We start from the raw sequence: 18,054 nt of genomic DNA, 5'->3' as shown, positions 1-18,054 counted from the left end.
TTAACTAACCTAGAGGCTAAACTAAAAATATTAAGGAAAAAAAAGGAAGCAACACTATTATCTGGTCATAGCACTCTGTCATGTATTTCTAGCTTTTTGGTTGGAGGATGGAAAGAAGATAGGAGCGACTATGACAAGAAACTCCCAGATATAAGACACTCAATCATGACATTTTATTAATAGAAACACACATTCATCAATTCATACATATGAATTATTTTAAATGAACACTTAACACAGACTGTAAGCTAAAAAACCATTTTTATAGTGACTTACCAGGAAGCCTGTTCATGTTGACGCCTTGAGCAGAAAGTCCTATTCCCATATACCTTCCAAAAAGAGAATAAAAAGTACAGCATCAGTCAAGCTCAGAAGGGCCAAGACACAAGATTCCCCACAGCCTGGGGGAGAAACAACATAAGCAAATAATCTAAGGTAAGACTGTCGACTGTTGATTGTTATTCACCCCCAGGAAAGCCATTTTCTACCCACCCAACCCAAACCACGTCTTTCATTTTATTGCCCAGTTACCCGGTACTGTCAGATCAGTCCACAGCTCTTCTGAATGAGCCTTTGTTTTTACAACTATTGCTAGTTTCATCCCATCAGCACAAATCATTATCTCATTATTAATTTCACTTCCAGGTTATTCATTAAGGTAGTAAACACCACAGGCTTAGTAGTGCACATCCCTGCAGAGCATCCTCAGCCATGGGGATGAGAGGGAGCAGAGGCCATTCACTCCTCTCCCCCATTTCCTACCTGTTAACTAATCTAACCATCCAGACACGCAGCATTACCCCCTATTTCCATTACCTTCCTTACAGATTCTCGGGGCTGAACCTGGTCAAACAGCATTTGCAAATGCAATCAGATTAATCTTAACCTACATATGCATTCAACAGGATTGTGAGGCACAGCCATTCTCCAAGGCTCCTTCCCCAGTAGGTAATATTTATGCATGTACCCATTTTGTTTCTTCTATTTCTGTTAATTTGCACGGTCTGTAATTTTCTTAATACGCCCTGAAGCCACAGAAAACAGCTGCCCTGCTCAGCTTATTTTTAACGAGCTTCCACGTTTTTAGGTTACTGAGTCTGAAATTAACAGCTGACTGTGTGGCTCTTGTTCACATAAAGTTATAAATCTAAATAGGTTACAGCCAGTGTCCTACTCTTCTTTCATAGCACCAGCTTTCCTTCTTCCTGTGGTTTACTTGCTCCATAAAATATTAACCGTGTCTAAAAATACTATTCCTGATTTGTGCCCCCTCAGCGGTCACAGGCACAGGTTGATGGTTGGACTACGTGATTTTATTCGTCTTTCCAACCTTAATGGTTCTATGATTTCTTCAAGGCCTGTGGGTTAAGTCCCATGCAGCAACCACTTTCCATTCTTGCCTTCACTGTCTCCACTATTGCCCTGAATGGCCCCAAAACACCCACCCAGCCACTCCCTCCTCAATAAGACACAGGGAAAAGATAAGATTAAAAGCTCATGGATCAAAATAACAACAAGGAGATCACTCACCAGTCACCACCACAGACGGAACAAATTCCACTTGAGGAAGATTTAGTTCAGGTTTTGTTGCTCTTCACCACCATTCTCTATCACAGGGACCACAACCACCACCCCATACATCATTCAGACGCTTTGTGAACGTGGTGCCTTGCATCTCATGGTACCCTTGGTTACAAACCCTGATCACCGAGTTGCTAATTACCCTATGGTTCACCTTTTCTTTTAGCTGATCCCCTGTGCAACCCGGGTTGCCTTCAGAGCAGACTGATACATGGTCATCTTTCGATACGGAGAATCCATTGCTGGCAGTGCATATCTGGACTGAACTTTGACAAACAGGGCCACGGCAATACCCAACTGCATCCGAGAAACACCAACCCAAGTCCTCTAGCTCTAAGCATGCAGAAAACTATGTAATTACACAAGCACCAGGAAAGTGTTAGCTTTTGATAAAGGAAATAATGAGAGGGCCGCTGAATCTAGAAAAATTCCCCATGGGCTTTGGCAGCAGCCAGTTCAGGAGCAAAAGGTTTGAACTTCCTGACAACATTTAGGTCAAACAAATTTATCTTGGAAACTCTCCAGTTACAGAGGACAGAATCCAGGACATTTGGCTGAATCTCCCATTTCTCATTAGGAAGGATAAAAAGAGATTTGTGAGGGTTTCCAAAATACCTTGGTTATCCATAATCACATAGCAAATCTGATATTCTCTGCAGAAGTGCTAAAAGCCCACAGCCTGTCTACAAAAAGAAGAGCTCAGAGCACTCTGCTTGTTCAACAGAACATTGGATGCTCACAGTGGAGCTTGGACACAGCATGGGGGATCAAACAAACACTCTGAGTATAGTAGGGTTTGCACTGCTCTTAGGACAGGTGAAAGTTTAGTTACAAAACTAAACTCTCAATAGCCTGTAATATGTCTTGAAGTAGAAAGCTCAATGGTAAAGACCAGTATTGCTTCAAGATCTACATGAACCAGACAGTGACAAGCCAAGACCTCTGGGAGTTCATTTCAAAGCCTAAATTTCCAAAGAACTGCAAAGATGAAAGAACCTCCTCTCCAGACTAGCTGCTCCTCAGCAACTCAGTGTAAACAGAGAAAACTGTTAATCTGAGGAGGGATACCGTAACTGCTAGCACCTTTGTGTCACAGAGTCCAAATGGGAAGACACTGCTTGCTTTTTGGTCTATGAAGTCCACACAGTTCCTTTAAAAATGCAACTGAACAATGAGATGAAGGACAGCACAGTGGCGATTATCATCTCAGACAACAGCAGCTAGTCATTGTCCTGATGAAAAGCATCAGCAAATGATTACATTTTTTATTAATTGAGATCAATTGTTGGTGTCCATTTCCCTGTTTTGAGAACCCTTCTACTCAAGGTGTCAGTAGGACTTTCCAGCACCAACAACTACCACTGAACATGGAAAAAAACTAAATGGCACCACAGGCAAAGCACCACTGCTGGAACCCAGAGATGCGTTGGTTAAGGTCCTTCACCAGAAGATCTTAAAGAAATTATCTTGGTATAAAGAGCAAATCACCACATAGACTACTAACCTCACTGATAAAAGACCAGGATTAAGAAAAACACTTGCAGAAACACAGCCATCAGGTAAAGACAGCAGATTACAGGCTCCAAACCTATGGCCTCGAGACTCAGCAAAGCCAAGAAAGAGAAGTATGGGGGAGAGTAGGGTGGGGGTGCTAATAGGACATGATTAAACTGCACAATAAAGAAGTATTCCAACCAACCACGTCCTGAGCTGTATTACTGTGAGTCCTGCCGGAGCTCAGAGCATTTGGATGCTGCTCTCAGACTGAGTTTGGGTCGACCTGTGTAGGGCCAGAGGTTGGACTAACCGATCCCTGTGGGCTCCTTCCTATTCTGGATGTTCTATGACTCCAATGGGAGATTACTGCTGTCTACAGAGGCAAAGGGCCCAGAAAAATACTGAATCTCCACCCTAGAGAGGTTCAAAAACTTGACTGCATACTGTTCTGGAGAAACAGATCTAACCAAAGTTCAGTCTGCTTTCAGTGGGGATGAACTAGACGACCTACCAAGACCCTATCCAGCCTAAATTATTCACTGACACTTTAACTTCAAGACAATTTTGCTGACAGGCAGCCAACTCTTGGCTACAGAACATAATGCACAATATCAAGCAAGCTGGGAGAAGACAGGACTTTGATGCACACACGTACATCATGAGCTGATCTGATCCCATCAACTAACTGACCACAGCTTCCTCCCTGGTCATCAAAGAGAATGAGTTACCCAGGAAAAAAACTTGTTCTTGTAGTTTCTACAGAACAATCCTGAACTCTCAAACAAAGAATGCCATGATGACTCCTGCCAGGCATACTGCCACAAGGACTTGGGCTGATGGTGCCCTGAACCTAGAGCTGACTTGAAGAAAAGCCACAAGGAAGGTTCTGCTCTGATGTAGAGAGCTCGAGGATAAAAGAGACTTGAAAGCTCTTGAGAAAGAGAAGAGAAAGTGCTGTGTTATCTCATTCATTGGGATCTCCATTAAAAATATATAGAGAGAGAGATTTCTTTTTCCTCTGAAATCCAAGTCTTTTTAAGTTCTGCAGTTAATGGCTTAGCTACTTCGTTCTTTAGAACTCTTGAATGAAGACCAGATAACCTCTAATGACTTCTTCCTGTGTTTTATTGACAAATACCATGATTGTGGTATTAACTCATCAACAGAAGAGCCAAATCATCCTTTAAATGCAGACTGAAGCAGACTGGCGTTTGGAAGCCTCTAAACATTCCTCCACAACAGACACATCTGCAAAGCAATTTATTTCTCTGTCGTGGCCCTACCTTCTCATAGCCCTTTATAGGAAATTCTCCTGAATCATCTCCTGGTCTTAAAGACTCTCTGGCTCTCCTCCTGTACCTGATGTTTTGGGAAGGAAAAACATTCTCTAACATTTGACTTTGAGCCAAACACCCATCAAGTCCTTCTGGTCAACTCTACGGTGCTTTTACACTTCAAGTTTCTTCTTTGCATTTTTCTCATCTAATAAAACTTCAAGCTTTGCAGGGTGTATCCCCTATCCTCTCTCTCCCTCGTGTCTAATTGTGTCAACTGTATTCACTGTTCATTTTGAGTCCCTCCAATTAGTTCATACCTATTTACTCTGCTCCTCCAAGATGAAGCCTGCTTGAAGAGCCTCCATACCACCTGAAAACATTTTACCTTTATGATTCCATCTTTTTAGTAACTTGTCTTAAAGAAGCTTCCTCAATTTATACAGCATTTGTTGGGTGCGGTTGGTTTTTTTTGGAGGAACACGAAAGAATTTGGGTTTGGGGGCCTTTTTAAAGAGCCCCTCAAAGGACATTAAACACAAATATTTATATAATGTTTAAAAAAATCATTTTCTGCACTGCTCAGAGCATGAGTCAGAAGTTACATCCTCTCATGAGTTCCCTGACTAACCTCTTTGAATCAGTCACTTACAGCATCTAAAAATTTCGTCTCACACTCCTATGTGACACACACATGATCTATAAAGAACAAACTATTCCAAAGCTGTGTTTACAGCCTGCCAGGCACAATATGGAAGGTTTCTCCCTAGAGCTGCAAGGTGATCTCTTGCTTTTCCTCGCCCACCTTCTTAAAGCATTGACAGTTCATACAGCATGTTCATTAGCAGTTCCATTTTCTTATTCCTCCTGAGTCTGGAACCCCCTGCTGCTGCAATTTTCCTTGCTACATAGCAGGCTTTGCTCTTTCAATCTCTTTCCAACTGTGCACACATGTAGCGAGGACCAGAGTCCACAGCTGAAGTTACTCCCCAGCTGTACATTGCTTCAGAGAGCAGTGAGAAGTGCCACCTCTGCCATTGCCCAGGCCTCGATGAGTTGTGATTCAGCGTTCAAGGTCCCAAATTGTTTGGATACGCAGTAAAAGCACCATTAAGACTGAACCATTAATAGCAGAGTACTTGGCCCTGCCTCTGGCAGGCCTGAAAACACTCAGCAAGAACCTGTTGAGGAGCAGGCTGCTTGGTTGCTCCAGCAGAATGACCCAGCTTCACTGGTATCACAGCTGCAGCACTCTCATAGTGTCTCTTCTGTCCCCAACTCCTGCTGGACAATGACCACAAAGCAGTTGTAGCACTGCACCATCACCATTATGGCTGCAATACTGAGCCAAGTGTTGGAAGCTAAGAAATAACCATCAAACTCAGATAAAATAGGTCATTTCCCACTTCACTTATCCTTGTTAACTTTTATTTTCTATGCAGATCCATCCTCCCTCTTTTCAGCATTACAGCAAATCCCACACACATAATCAAGGGCAAAATGTGTACAACAGTGTCTTTCCAGGACAAAACAGCTTTAAATTAGGGCTGGACACTTGTATTTTTATAAGTAGTAAGCACGACAAACCCAGAAGTTCTAAATTTAAGATTACATTTCAATCTAGACACACAACATCATGGAATCATAGAAGGGTTGGGTCAGAAGGGACCTGAAAGATCATCCAGTTCCACCACCCAGCCATGGGCAGGGTTGGCAGCCAACAGATCAGAGTGCCAGGAACCCATCAAGCCTGGTCTTCAATGCCTCCAGCGATGGGGAATCCACAACAAAACATGAAGATGACCACAAGCCTTCCTGGTTCATAAAATGCTTCTCCTTACAGCTGAGAACAATCATTAAAATAAGATTGTAATGACTGTAGAACTGTACAGACAATTTACAGACAATATAAAATGTCTTGCTCAGCTTGCTGGTTATCACTCCACAGCCCACAGATTATATCCAGAACTTCACATTGTCACACACTTGATTGCTAGTTATTATATCAGAAGATGCTAGCTAATTTGCTTTTCCCATCTCGTATCGATTAACACATCAGAAGTGATGGATGAAATGAGCTTTGAGACCTCCAAAGCCTCACATTATAAAATCCGCTCTATTCTTGAAAATTAAGAGAGAAAAATTCATCTCCAGCACTAAAAGCATCAGCTGCCTCCTGAACTACTTGTGGACAAACTCAATATGGATGGGGCTCTGAGCATTGATGGATCTGTGGGTGTCCCTGCTCAGTGCACGGAGTGGGACCAGATGGTCTTCAAGGTCCCTTCCAACTCAAATGAATCTACTATTCTGTGACCATTAATTCACTGCAGTCACTTTCTAAGGGATCCAAAGAGCCTCTTAGAGGATGCACAGCTGGTGAAGCACTGATACAGCTGTGGAGAATAAACGCAAGCAGCAACAGCGTCCACCTTCAAAAAAAGATCTCCTGAAATCACCTTCTCAGTAGCTGTTAGAGGATACTTCCACCTGCCCCCACACCAGTCAGAAGCTTCAAAACTGCTCCAACACTTATTCAGCAGATCAATTCCAAGCAGAGCAGAAAGGCAGACAAAAATAAATGCAGACACATGCCAGTGATTCAACCAGGAGAACAGTTTTGTTTCCCCTCATCAGCAACCTAGGCAGTTACCATAGCACCAAACTCCTTCCAACTTCTATTGCACCTCAGCCCTGCCCTGTGGAAACCAATGGCTTTTTAGAACTTAAATAGGCTCAACCAGCCAGGTTCAGCAACAAGTAATTAAAAAAATCATTAAAAAAAAAAAACCCTCCCTGGAAGAGAGAGAGAGAGAAAAAGCCAAAGCAACGACTGTACTTCAACATCAACCAGTAACTCTTCCTGATACAAAAGACCTCACTTTGATCTGCTGAGTTGGCCAAGAAGCATTGCGTATTGTCACGGGCAGCAACAAAAGATGTTCCATGGCAGTGACAACATTTAACTAATCAAAATAAAAATTTAAACAAAATGATGTCCTGAGGAGGCTGCTCTTGCTGTTACGCAGGGTACGCTTTGGCATATTCATCCACTAATTCTAGAAGTAATGCTAATCCCTGCATCACAGCTTGGTAATCACTCTCCCACCTCGGTAGGAGTCTATCAGACAACCCACGTCTGTGGTCAGAACATTTCATTTGTCTTCATTAGCACAGAAACTCTTAGCAGACTGATTCAATAAAGAATTTTAGCAGTAATCATACCATATAATTTCCATTCATTTTCTTAAATGGCTTTGACTTTTTGATACATACAGTTTGGGTATCCATAGGCTGATACATCATAATAATGAGTAACTTGCGTATTTCCCTAACCCTTGAGCTTTGCTTTATGTTGTGAAGTCCCTTTTTAGCCAACTCTTTGCTTGCAGACTGGCCACCCGTGGCTCACAGTGGCAAGTCTTTATCTGACACACAAGCAGCAGAGGCCAGGCATCACTGCACAATTACTGCACAGCCCTGCTTTGCATCCCACTTACAGAACTTGCAGCGTTCACACCTGCTGCACTCACCATTTCCTACCTGTTCACTTCCACTTCTCCTGACGTTCACATCAGTTAACGGGCAGAGAAGGGGAAGGGTTACGTAGACTCAGGATCTGCTGCTTCTCCTTTACTTACCTGCAGAAGGACTGTTCTTCCTCACTATCCATGCTGCACAGCCAAGTGAGCTGTGGTGCCTGACACGTGGGCCTCAACATGGCAGTGGGGTGACAACCTCTCCCATGGCTTTGCACCCCCAGGGAAGCACAGACCCAGGCTGCATACAGCATCACTTCTCCTTCCATCACAGCACCCACCTTCACCCATCTGACACGTCAGATAAAAGGCAATCAGCACAAGAAGAGAATCAGATATTGCCATACCCTTGGAATGTGGCTTAGATGCAAGGAATTAACACAGTACAGTGTTCTCTGCCAGAGGTCCCTGAATGATATGGTCTCTGTAACCAGTTTGGATCTAGCAAGCACTAGATTTTTTAAATTGCCTTTAAGATTTGTGTACATCATTAAGAACATCGTTGTCTCTGCCCACTGCCTTTTGAAATGACCATCCAAGGAAGATCATCCAACACAAGGAGCAGAATCTCAACCCTTAACACCATCTCTAAGGCTGCCCTGAAGGCCTCACAGTCCCATACACACAGCTTCTCAAGGAGTCAGAGGCCAACAGCCCCCAGCAGCAGCATCCACCCACGTGACAAGCAATTCTTCCAGCTAAAGGATGTTCCTCCAGCAGAAGCATGACACACAGACAGCCTGCCAAACAGCCAGTGTGAGAGTTCTGCAGCTAGTCTAAAGCTGCTTTGTGCAAACAACCCACAAAAATGCTCATGATCCGGCAGGAGAGCTAAGAACAGATCTGTTCTCTGACAGCAAGTAACTAACATTGAAGTTCCAGCACCTGGATCTGTTTGGCTTCTCAAGTGCAGGAAGGAAGCACACACAGGTAGTTTGAGGATGGGGAAGAACACAGCAACAATACAATTCACTTGTCCTTGTCTGTCAGCCTTAAGAATGCCAAGAGCCAAGAACATCTCTGAGTGCCTGAAGAGCACCAGCGCTTAGGAGGCACTCCTATGCACAAAATAAATAAGGGTGAGTCAGAAGGAGGAAGAAAGCAATTAGTCCGTGGCTGTAACTGGACCAGGGCAGTATACTTTGGATGAAAAGAGGTCATTTCTTCACCCACAAAGCTGCAAGAATTTCTGCAAGAGACCTGACAGCAGTGCTCAACCCCAGTGCTACTTCTGATTCTTCCCTGAAAAGAAGACTACTACAGCTCTCCTTAGTGTACTTCTTAATCCACTGCAAGGTACCACGTTGGGATGGTTGAACAATCCCAGCCTCCCCTCTTCTGAAGGCCTGTGAAGCTCAGCTGGTAAGAAGACAAGACTTACCCCACTTGAAAGCTGGGGACACGAAGGCAGGAAAACATGCCAGTTTAGCATTGCTTGGGTCACAAACTTGGAACCCATTTCTGGTGCCAAAACCACCAGACCACCAAAAGCTGACACAGTAGTCACTCCTTACAGAGTGCCTTGTCTGTATGCTGAGACACACCGAGGCTCAAACTGAAGAACTGGAAACACACAGATGTAAATTAACTCATTCTGTAGGCCACGACTCGTAGCAGAGTGGTAGTGAACTAACAATATCACTGTCACACGGCAGAAATTCCTTGGATTGGTGTTTTATTGCACAGACCAGCTCAGAGCAAGCAGCCCAGCTTAGCCAGGAGCCAAACACGGGGTGTTTCTCTCACCCACAGACAAGTCTGTGATTCAGAGCTTACTGCACCCTGCAGCCTCTTCTGCTCTTTCCCAAACCACCACCACCAGCTGGCGGGACTCTGCCCTCCCAATTATCCCCACGCTTTCAGTACACACACAGCTGCATCTGAAACACTGAACCAAGATTACACAATCAGAGATTAATAACGCACCCCGTCACACTGATGGCATTTCAGAGGCTTTCGCAGTGTCTTGTGCCAAGCCTTGAACTGCCTCGTTGTTTGAGGTGGGTCCTGAATTCATGCCAGGTTTAGAGAGTGGAGAGAAATGATAACCCCTATCAGTTCACCACCTGCAACTTGACATTGTCCCATTGATGGGGGGGAAGGGACACGCTGCTCCAAGGCAGTGACAAACAAGTTAGGCCTGGTTAATGAAGTTACCTGTGGTGCATGGATTCCAGCTCCTCAGTTCGACAGTGAACGTTTTGGAACCACACCATAATGGATCTCTAAAGTGGAAGTGGTTCTGGTTTTATCTGTGGATAATGTAATGCTCTGTGGCGGTGCTTCAGAAATAGCACTGACTGGCTCCAGAAAGAATCCCAATTCCCCAAGCTGAGGTCAGGAAAGACAAATAATGCAAGGCTGAAAAGAAGCATATAGAAGCAAGAAAATAGAATTCTTAAGAGCTGGTTACAAGCAGCCACAATATCCTGAGGCTGGAGGAGCCCGGCACACGTCAAGCCCTCTAAAGGCAAAGAAGCTCTAAAAGACAACGTGCATCAAAGAGATGAGTGAGCAGAACAAAATTAGAGTCAGTAGGCTGCTAACATAACATCTGCTCATCCTTTAATGAGTAAATACTGACATAGCAACAGGGAGGAGGAAAACTTTCTTTGCTACCCCAAGGAATGGGATGGCCAGCTCCCTCCCAATTTAGGGTCATGTTGAACTGGTCGGCCAGCCCCAAGAAGGTAAACCTGTCCTCTTCTGTGCGAGTTACCTTCAGGAAGGAAATGGTGTACATTATCACATACGTGTAGGAATACTGAAAGACAAAATAAAGATGAGAAATGAAGATTTGACTAGAGCATCATTCCAGAAGGAAGGCACAACACAAGCTGAGATCACTGTTAGGATCTCAGAATAACATCTCCACATGCACCAAAGCAGGGCCACATCCAAGAGGACCTCAAACTGCACTACACAGAGGACAAAACCAACAGCCTCTGAAGCCAACGTGTCCTACCGAGGCAGTTTTCCAACTTCAGACTTCCACTCTTGCCTGCTGACTCCTCAGATCAGCTGCTGCTCAGCGAAGTTCACACAAACCACATCAGTGGCACATACAGCACTCACTCCGGGAGCAGAACAGAGCCCTGCTGATAACAATTCACCCATTATTTATTCTGGTTACATCCAACTGAATAAGAAAGATTTTTGTTCAGCTTGCCATGCAAATTAACAAAGTTCCCTTCCACACCGTTCAGTGTCATTGAAAATTTTTATCCAGTTTATTAGGGCAGTTGAATTGGTTTCTACGACCAGGACAGGACTGGAGATACCACCAATACCCGAGAGAAGGGCATCAAACAGAGGGCAAGCCATAGGGAGGCTGCACCTCCCACACCAGAGTCTAACACTACATTTCAGTCCATTGTAACAGCAAGTCAACTTCAAGCAGCAGCTTGAGCTCCTGTTTTCTCCACGAAAAGACAGGGGGAAAGTAGAAGCGACACACAAATCAGAAAAATACTTTCTGTTGCCAGGTAGTTTTTCTCTTCAGAGGTATATATACTACAACATTCATATAAGAACTGTTTTTATTTTAGTTATGTGGAAGTGTTGCATGAAGCTGTGATAGATGTACTTCATGAAATAAGACCACTTGTTCTTTGAAATTGTGGGAAAAATAAATACAACAGAGGGCTGGGGAGAGCACCAGTAGAGCAACACCCACAGAATCACAGAATGGCCAGGGTTGGAAGGGACCTCAAGGGTCACGAAGCTCCAACCCCCTGCTGCAGGCAGGGCCACCAACCTCCACATTTCATAGCAGCCCAGGCTGCCCAGGGCCCCATCCAACCTGGCCTTGAACACCTCCAGGGATGGACGGGGATCCACAGCCTCTCTGGGCAGCTGTTCCAGCACCTCACCGCTCTCTGAGTACAGAACTTCCCCTGACATCCAACCTCAAGCTTCCCTCCCTCAACTTCAAACCGTTTCCCCTCGTCCTGCTGTTATCTGCCCTTTCCAAGAGTTGACTCCCCTCTGTCTGTAGGCTCCCTTTAGGCACTGAAAGGCTGCACTGAGGTCACCCCGCAGCCTTCTTTTCTCCAGGCTGAACAAGCCCAGCTCCCTCCCTTCCAAGCCAAGCCATCTTGTGGTCCTACCAATTCACAGACCTTCGTATGTCCACAACATGCCCACAACAAGGAAGAAAAGACTCAAAGTGAAAACCATCCATACTAAACCTGCAAACAAGAAGGAAGATTTGATTTGTAGTGTGCAAACAGAGACCTGGCTTCACAGCCTGGACACACTGTAAACCCCACTGCTAGAAAAGCAGTCAGGAAAATTAACCTGGCAGTAGTCAGTGTAATGCCATTAATGCAGGCTTCACAGAAGATGATAAATTCTTCACCAGTTCATCGTGCTCCACCTCCATCAACGAAGGAAGAAAGAATTCCCCTCAATGACAGTTATGCAACTTGTTTGATTTAATAATTAAACAGAGAATTGCCTGGATGCATAACCCCAGAACATTTAAACAACCAGTTCCCATCGTTCTCTAACCTGATTTATTAGTTGTAAACATATTCTGAAGAACTGAAAAATAACACATATCCAGTTTATCCAGTTAGAATTCACTTTTGCTGTATTTCCACCTTTCTGTAGTAGATATTTGGGAACAGCAGGGCTGATGGGAAGGAAACAGATATTTCCTTCAAATTTTTCTTCTTTGCTGTGCAAAATTATTTCACAGATTGTTTTGCAGACATTTATACTCTACCACTACTACAATACTTCCATAAATCACCACGTTTTGGCTCCTATCTCTTTTTTTAAATGGAGTTATCAACTGCAAATCAGATATTCCAGTATAGCGACTTGCTTTACATCCACAAAGTTGCCCTCAGCATTACTTCCTTCTATGAGAGCTTAGGAGAGCAACATAAACTAACAGGTGATGTGAGCTGTCATCAATCAGTGCGAAGCCTCCAAAGAAAATGAAAGGGTCTCTGCACTGCAGAGCACCAGAGGTTGAGCAGAACAGCAGCCAGGCAGTGGCTGAGCAAGCAAGACTTGCTTGGGCAAGGCTGTTTGCAAATGGGAACGAGGTGAGAACTGCTTACTGACTCGTTGGGGGTATTTATGGATTGTTTTGTTTAATTGAATGTCTGAGGAACAGCATATATTCAAAAAAGGTAAAAAAATCGGACCCCTTCTTGCTTATAAGCTGCCTTCAATTACTGGAAGGCTGCAGCAAGGGCTCCCCAGAGCCTTCTCCTCTCCAAACTAAGCAAGCCCAGCTCCCTCAGCCACAAGACAATTCACCTTGCCCCAAAATAATGAGGATAACAAAGCTCAGTTGTCCTCCTGAGTCACAAGGGCCTCTAAGTTGTGGGTTGATGGCCCTACCCTGATGAGTCTTACAGACACTGCTCCTGTTTACCAAGCGGAGATCACCAGTAGGAAAGCAGAGGCTGCGAGATGTGCTGACAAGCCAACAGCAAACAGAAACACCTATTTTATAGAGAGGGAGGGAGGGAGGATAAAAGTTCAGCGCTTCCAATATAGTTAAGGTTGAACTGTGACGGACATCACCGTGATGAAAGCACGAGTTATTTGTGGCAGCTCAGGAACACGAGAGTCACGTAGGTCCTGCCAGTCTGCTCAGCTGAGCAATGCCGGGAGCAAGGCAGTAACAGAACCATGGAGAGGGACCTTGGGACCTCCTTCATCCTCCTGCCCAAAGCGTAAATAACACCAAATATCCCACAGTCTGGAGTCTGCCATGCAAACGCCACAGCCTCCCCAGGCAAACCATGCCAGGGCTTAGAATTTTCCCATGGAAAATGATTTGCTCACATCCAGCTGGTGTTTTCCTTGCCACAACTTCTGGCCGTTGCCCTTCGTCCTGTTGGGCTCATGGACAACAACAAACACGTAATGGCTCAGGAAATTAAGCCCCCAGTAAACCTTAAGAGAAGTGATGGCCTCAAATTGAGCCGAGGGGGAAGGAGGGGGGGTCGGTTTGGGTATGAGGAGCAATTTCTTCTCTCAAAGAGAGGTGATGCATTGGAATGGGCTGCCCAGGGAGGTGGGGGAGTCACCATCCCTGGAGGCGTCCCAGAGCCGTGGGGATGTGGCACTGAGGGATGTGGGCAGTGGGCACGGTGGGATGGATTGGGTTTGATGATCATGAAGGTCTTTTCCACTCTTCATGATTCTGTGATTCTATGAAAACTCTTCAACTCTCTGACTTGATCTCCGTGAGGGCTGACGCTGACCCTCCATCTGAAAGTAGAACCCTGCTCCCTTACTGGAGAGGGAAAAAAACCCAGCAATTTCTGACACTGATGTCAACAGATTAAATCATTGCAGCTGTTGTGATGTGGCCAGTTTTCAACCAATTATCTTCTTGACCCACCTTGCCACGAGACTGAGTAACAGGCTGTGGGCATGAGAGAAGGCACGGACACGTAAGGCAAAGGGAAGATGACATGGAACTGCTTCCCTTGTGTTCATGGCAGACAGGGAGGTGAGAATAGGGCTGCAGCTAATCAAGGGACTGCAAACTGCATTCCATTCTGCTCCCTGAGGATAAGAACTACCTCCCCAAACACGGTATCACAAACAGCCCCACACACAGATGGATCTGATTTGTTACGTGAAGAATCCACCTCCTCTCCCAGACAACTCTTCAGCGCTAGTCTGGCAGCCTCTCCTTTAGCAGAAAGGAAAACAAAACGAACAGACAAATGTGTTGTCTCAACAGTAAAAACTAAAACCATCAGTATGAGAATCGACCACTGCTCAGCTGAAAGCAAGACCCAGTCATCTTTCTTTAGCTCAGTGAAGGGTGTCCATATCTCACTGCCTGAGCAGTGGAAGATCCCAAGCTGGTAACTCTTCCAAGTTTCTTAAGTGCACCAAATGGACTCTTTGCACGCTGTACCCCGATATGAGGACAGACCCCATAAAAGCAACATCTCAGGCTGCAAACAACTCATCAGGTTGAGGTTACGTCTCTACTCAAAGTCACCGGGAGCTTCTACCCTTCTTTCTGTTGTACATCAGCACTGCCAGCACCTAGGCTACTTGAGGAAGTCTTTTCAGCAGCCCAAGAGCACATTTTAAATCTAAATGTGAGAAGCCATCCCAAACTCCAGCATCAGAGACACTGCGAATCCACACCTCTTTGTTCCAAGCAGCATCAATGTGTGACAAGCTACAAAGCAGACTTTATGCCCAAAGAACCTATCCTGAAAATGAGCTCAGCGACACTCCCCTTCCCCTTGCTAGAGGGCCTCCAGCTGAGCTCCCAGGGACAGTCCTTACGGCTTATGACACTTGAAAACTTCCTTTCCAGTGCCTTCTCTAGCTCTCTGGCCTTTTATTCCTTTAACTGAAGCCACCACAGTGTAATAGATAGCAGAGAACTTGCTAAGAACAGAAATGCCTGTGACACACTGGGCCCCAATGGGCTGACTTTAAACTACTAAATATGAGACATACAAGAGTGAGCTTTATATTTACAGCCACTGCCTGTCACTCGAAGTCACAATTACAAATCCCCATTACCACAATGCCCAAGATAAAGAGCTCTCTCCACCAGGAGAAGCAAAACAAGGCACAGGAGTGGCCGAGACATCAGTCAAGCTCTCCACAGCTCACTGCTGCACTGACTTCAGACCACGTTTGTATTGCCACAGTGCTAACACAAACCATTCCTTACAGCCCAAAGAATTCCTGGAAAGTAAATGTGGAGAAAGAAGGAAAAAGAAAGAAAGAAAAAAAAAGGGCCACTCAGCCCAGCATTCATCTATGTACAGATAATCCTGTATACTTTATTGCAATTATTGTAATAAATGCAACACAAGTGAAGATCTTTTCCAAAACTCTTTTCAAATAGACCCATTCTGAAGTTAATAACAGCAGAAAAGGATTTCAACAGTAAAAAATGATGGCTGAAATTTGGTTCCCAACAGGAATGCTTGCTGCCCTTCCTTAAGACCCCTGCAATGGCCACAGTTCAAATGTGATTCTTATAGGACTGGATTAATTAATTGCACTCAAGACCTTTCTCAGTGCTGCTTTACCTTCTGGATGGCTGCAGCTGTGATATTCTTCCTTCAGCAAGAAAAAAACTACACATGGGCTCACACAGTAGGTTAATATCTTTACAGTGATTAAAAATTAATCTACACCAGCAGCAGAAGCCCAAACCTCGTTAGAAATGCTTTATTTATTGCTTTCCCATCATCCCAAATATGGTTTTAAAGGAACTCCACCAAGGACATCCTGGGCCAGCTACAGTTTGGATCAAAGTAATACCCAACAGGGCGACCACAGGAGCAGAGGGGATCCAACATTCACCACCAGGTCAGGTGAGTGAGGCACCTCTTGGTGAAGTATGGCTGCTCCTAATGCCACCAGCAGGGTTTGCTGCTCTCACAATTCTTCCCCTCAAAGCAGTACAGACCAACAGGACAGCCTACAATACTGAGTGCCACAAAAATATCATGTTTTGGTGGGGAAAAATGACCAGAATGCATATTTTGCATTCCAGTTCTAGCTTTGTCTCCCAAGCTTGCACAGGTGTGTCACGATGCTCTGCAGTATAATCTATCCTGAAAGACAAGTCCACATTCAGGTCCTAGACTAGAAACAGTCTGAGTTTCACAGATTCCAGCCTCTATTCACAAACACTACAGTTTCCCCTCTATAAAAGAATCTTTTCCTTCATCATGCATATGAAGCCTCTAAAAAACAGTCTCAGTTCTCCTTCCAGTGCTCAAGTAACACTATGACTACTCTTCCCCATGCAAACACCCAACAATCCTAAATTAATTTCCAGGTCCCTCCCTTCCTCTTCATTGCACATCTTGTTTGGATCACAGCTCATGATGACTTAGAACACAGCACTCACTGGTTAGATCCTGAGTCCTACATTTTTTTCTCATGAGATAGATTAATGAAAACAGCCATGTGTCATCACCTGACCAAGGGTTCAGGCAGAGGAACTCGGTGATTGGTGGCTCTCATTCTCACCTGTCTTCAGAATTGCTTGCTTTGAAGCCTGCCCACATTTCAGCAGAAATGACTCTATGAAAACTTGTTCGCCCCCATATTGCAGTAGAAAACTAACAAAAGTGAAATCCTTATATTGTTAATTCCACCTGTCTTGAAAGGTACAGCCTCTCCGGTGCTGGCATAGGACAAGAGGAGATGGGTTCAAACTGAAAGAGCTCTCCAGTTTAGATTGGAGATAAGAAGTTCTTTACACGAAGGTTGGTGAGGCAGTGGCTGCACGGAGAGGTGGTGCTGCCCCATTCCTGCAGACAGCCAAGGTCAGGGAACTCGGGGCTGCAGGTGTCTCTGCTCACTGGGACCAGATGGCCTCTAAGGGGCCCTTCCAATGGAAACGATTCTAGGACTGAGGGCTAGGTTCCCAGGCAATCTCTATCGTGTCACAATTCTTTGTAATTCCAGGGTTTGAAGCGTCCAGACCCAGCCAGCAAGGGGAAAAAAAATACCATAATTCACATTGCAAGTGACACCCTGAATTTCTAACATTGGTGTAACTGCTCTTAGCAAATTGCAGATAACAGAAATGTCTGAATGCCTCTGCATTACATATACCACAACACGTAACTCCCCACGAGACAACCAGTGCAATGCTGAACTGAAGGCATGGCCCTGGGAGGGCAGGAAAGCAGCGGGACGGCCAACGACAGTCGGAACTGCAGGAAGGTACTCGAGGCACTCACCCATCTCTCCCTTTACTGACAATCTTCACTTCGAAGTAATAAATGCCACAAGCTGCAGGGATGGGATGCGTGGCCCTGACCGAGGCAGCGTCTTTGTGATTCTTACCATGACCTGGGAAAGAAGAGAAGGGTCAGTGCTGGGACACCGGGCTCCGCCGCGCGGATCGGGGGGCGGCTTCTCCATCCACCTGAGAACGACTGGAGCGTTTTCATCGCACTGAAAGCAGCAGAGCTGCTCTGCCACCCTCCTTCCCGAGGAACCCCCGTCGCTGTCGCCGTTGGAAGGGGCCCGGCGGGACACACGGTGCTGCCATCGCAGAGCTGCCATCCCAGCGCCGCACAGCAGCGGCACGCAGCTCCATTACGCAAGAGGGGAATGACATCAGTGTTTACCGAGCGGGCAGGAAAGGGGCATCGCCGTGCCGTGCAGGGCAGGCAGCGCCTGGAAGG

The 18,054-nt window shown here is 45.3% G+C and overlaps 1 long non-coding RNA gene across 1 annotated transcript; it reads right to left on the bottom strand.

Moving 5' to 3' along the window:
• Positions 1-255: 255 nt before the first annotated feature.
• On the bottom strand, positions 256-17,952 carry LOC104912976. Its single transcript, XR_795059.3, has 3 exons — positions 17,793-17,952; positions 17,605-17,716; positions 256-329 (listed from the first exon to the last, which is right to left on the bottom strand). It is a non-coding gene; the product is annotated as an uncharacterized LOC104912976 (long non-coding RNA).
• Between the last annotated feature and the right edge of the window lie 102 nt (positions 17,953-18,054).

Source organism: Meleagris gallopavo, chromosome 13 (genome assembly GCF_000146605.3).
Source record: "Meleagris gallopavo isolate NT-WF06-2002-E0010 breed Aviagen turkey brand Nicholas breeding stock chromosome 13, Turkey_5.1, whole genome shotgun sequence".
NCBI classification, from domain to species: domain Eukaryota; kingdom Metazoa; phylum Chordata; class Aves; order Galliformes; family Phasianidae; genus Meleagris; species Meleagris gallopavo.
Note: the sequence above shows the minus strand (reverse complement) of the source record. Positions and strands in the feature narration are given on the sequence as shown.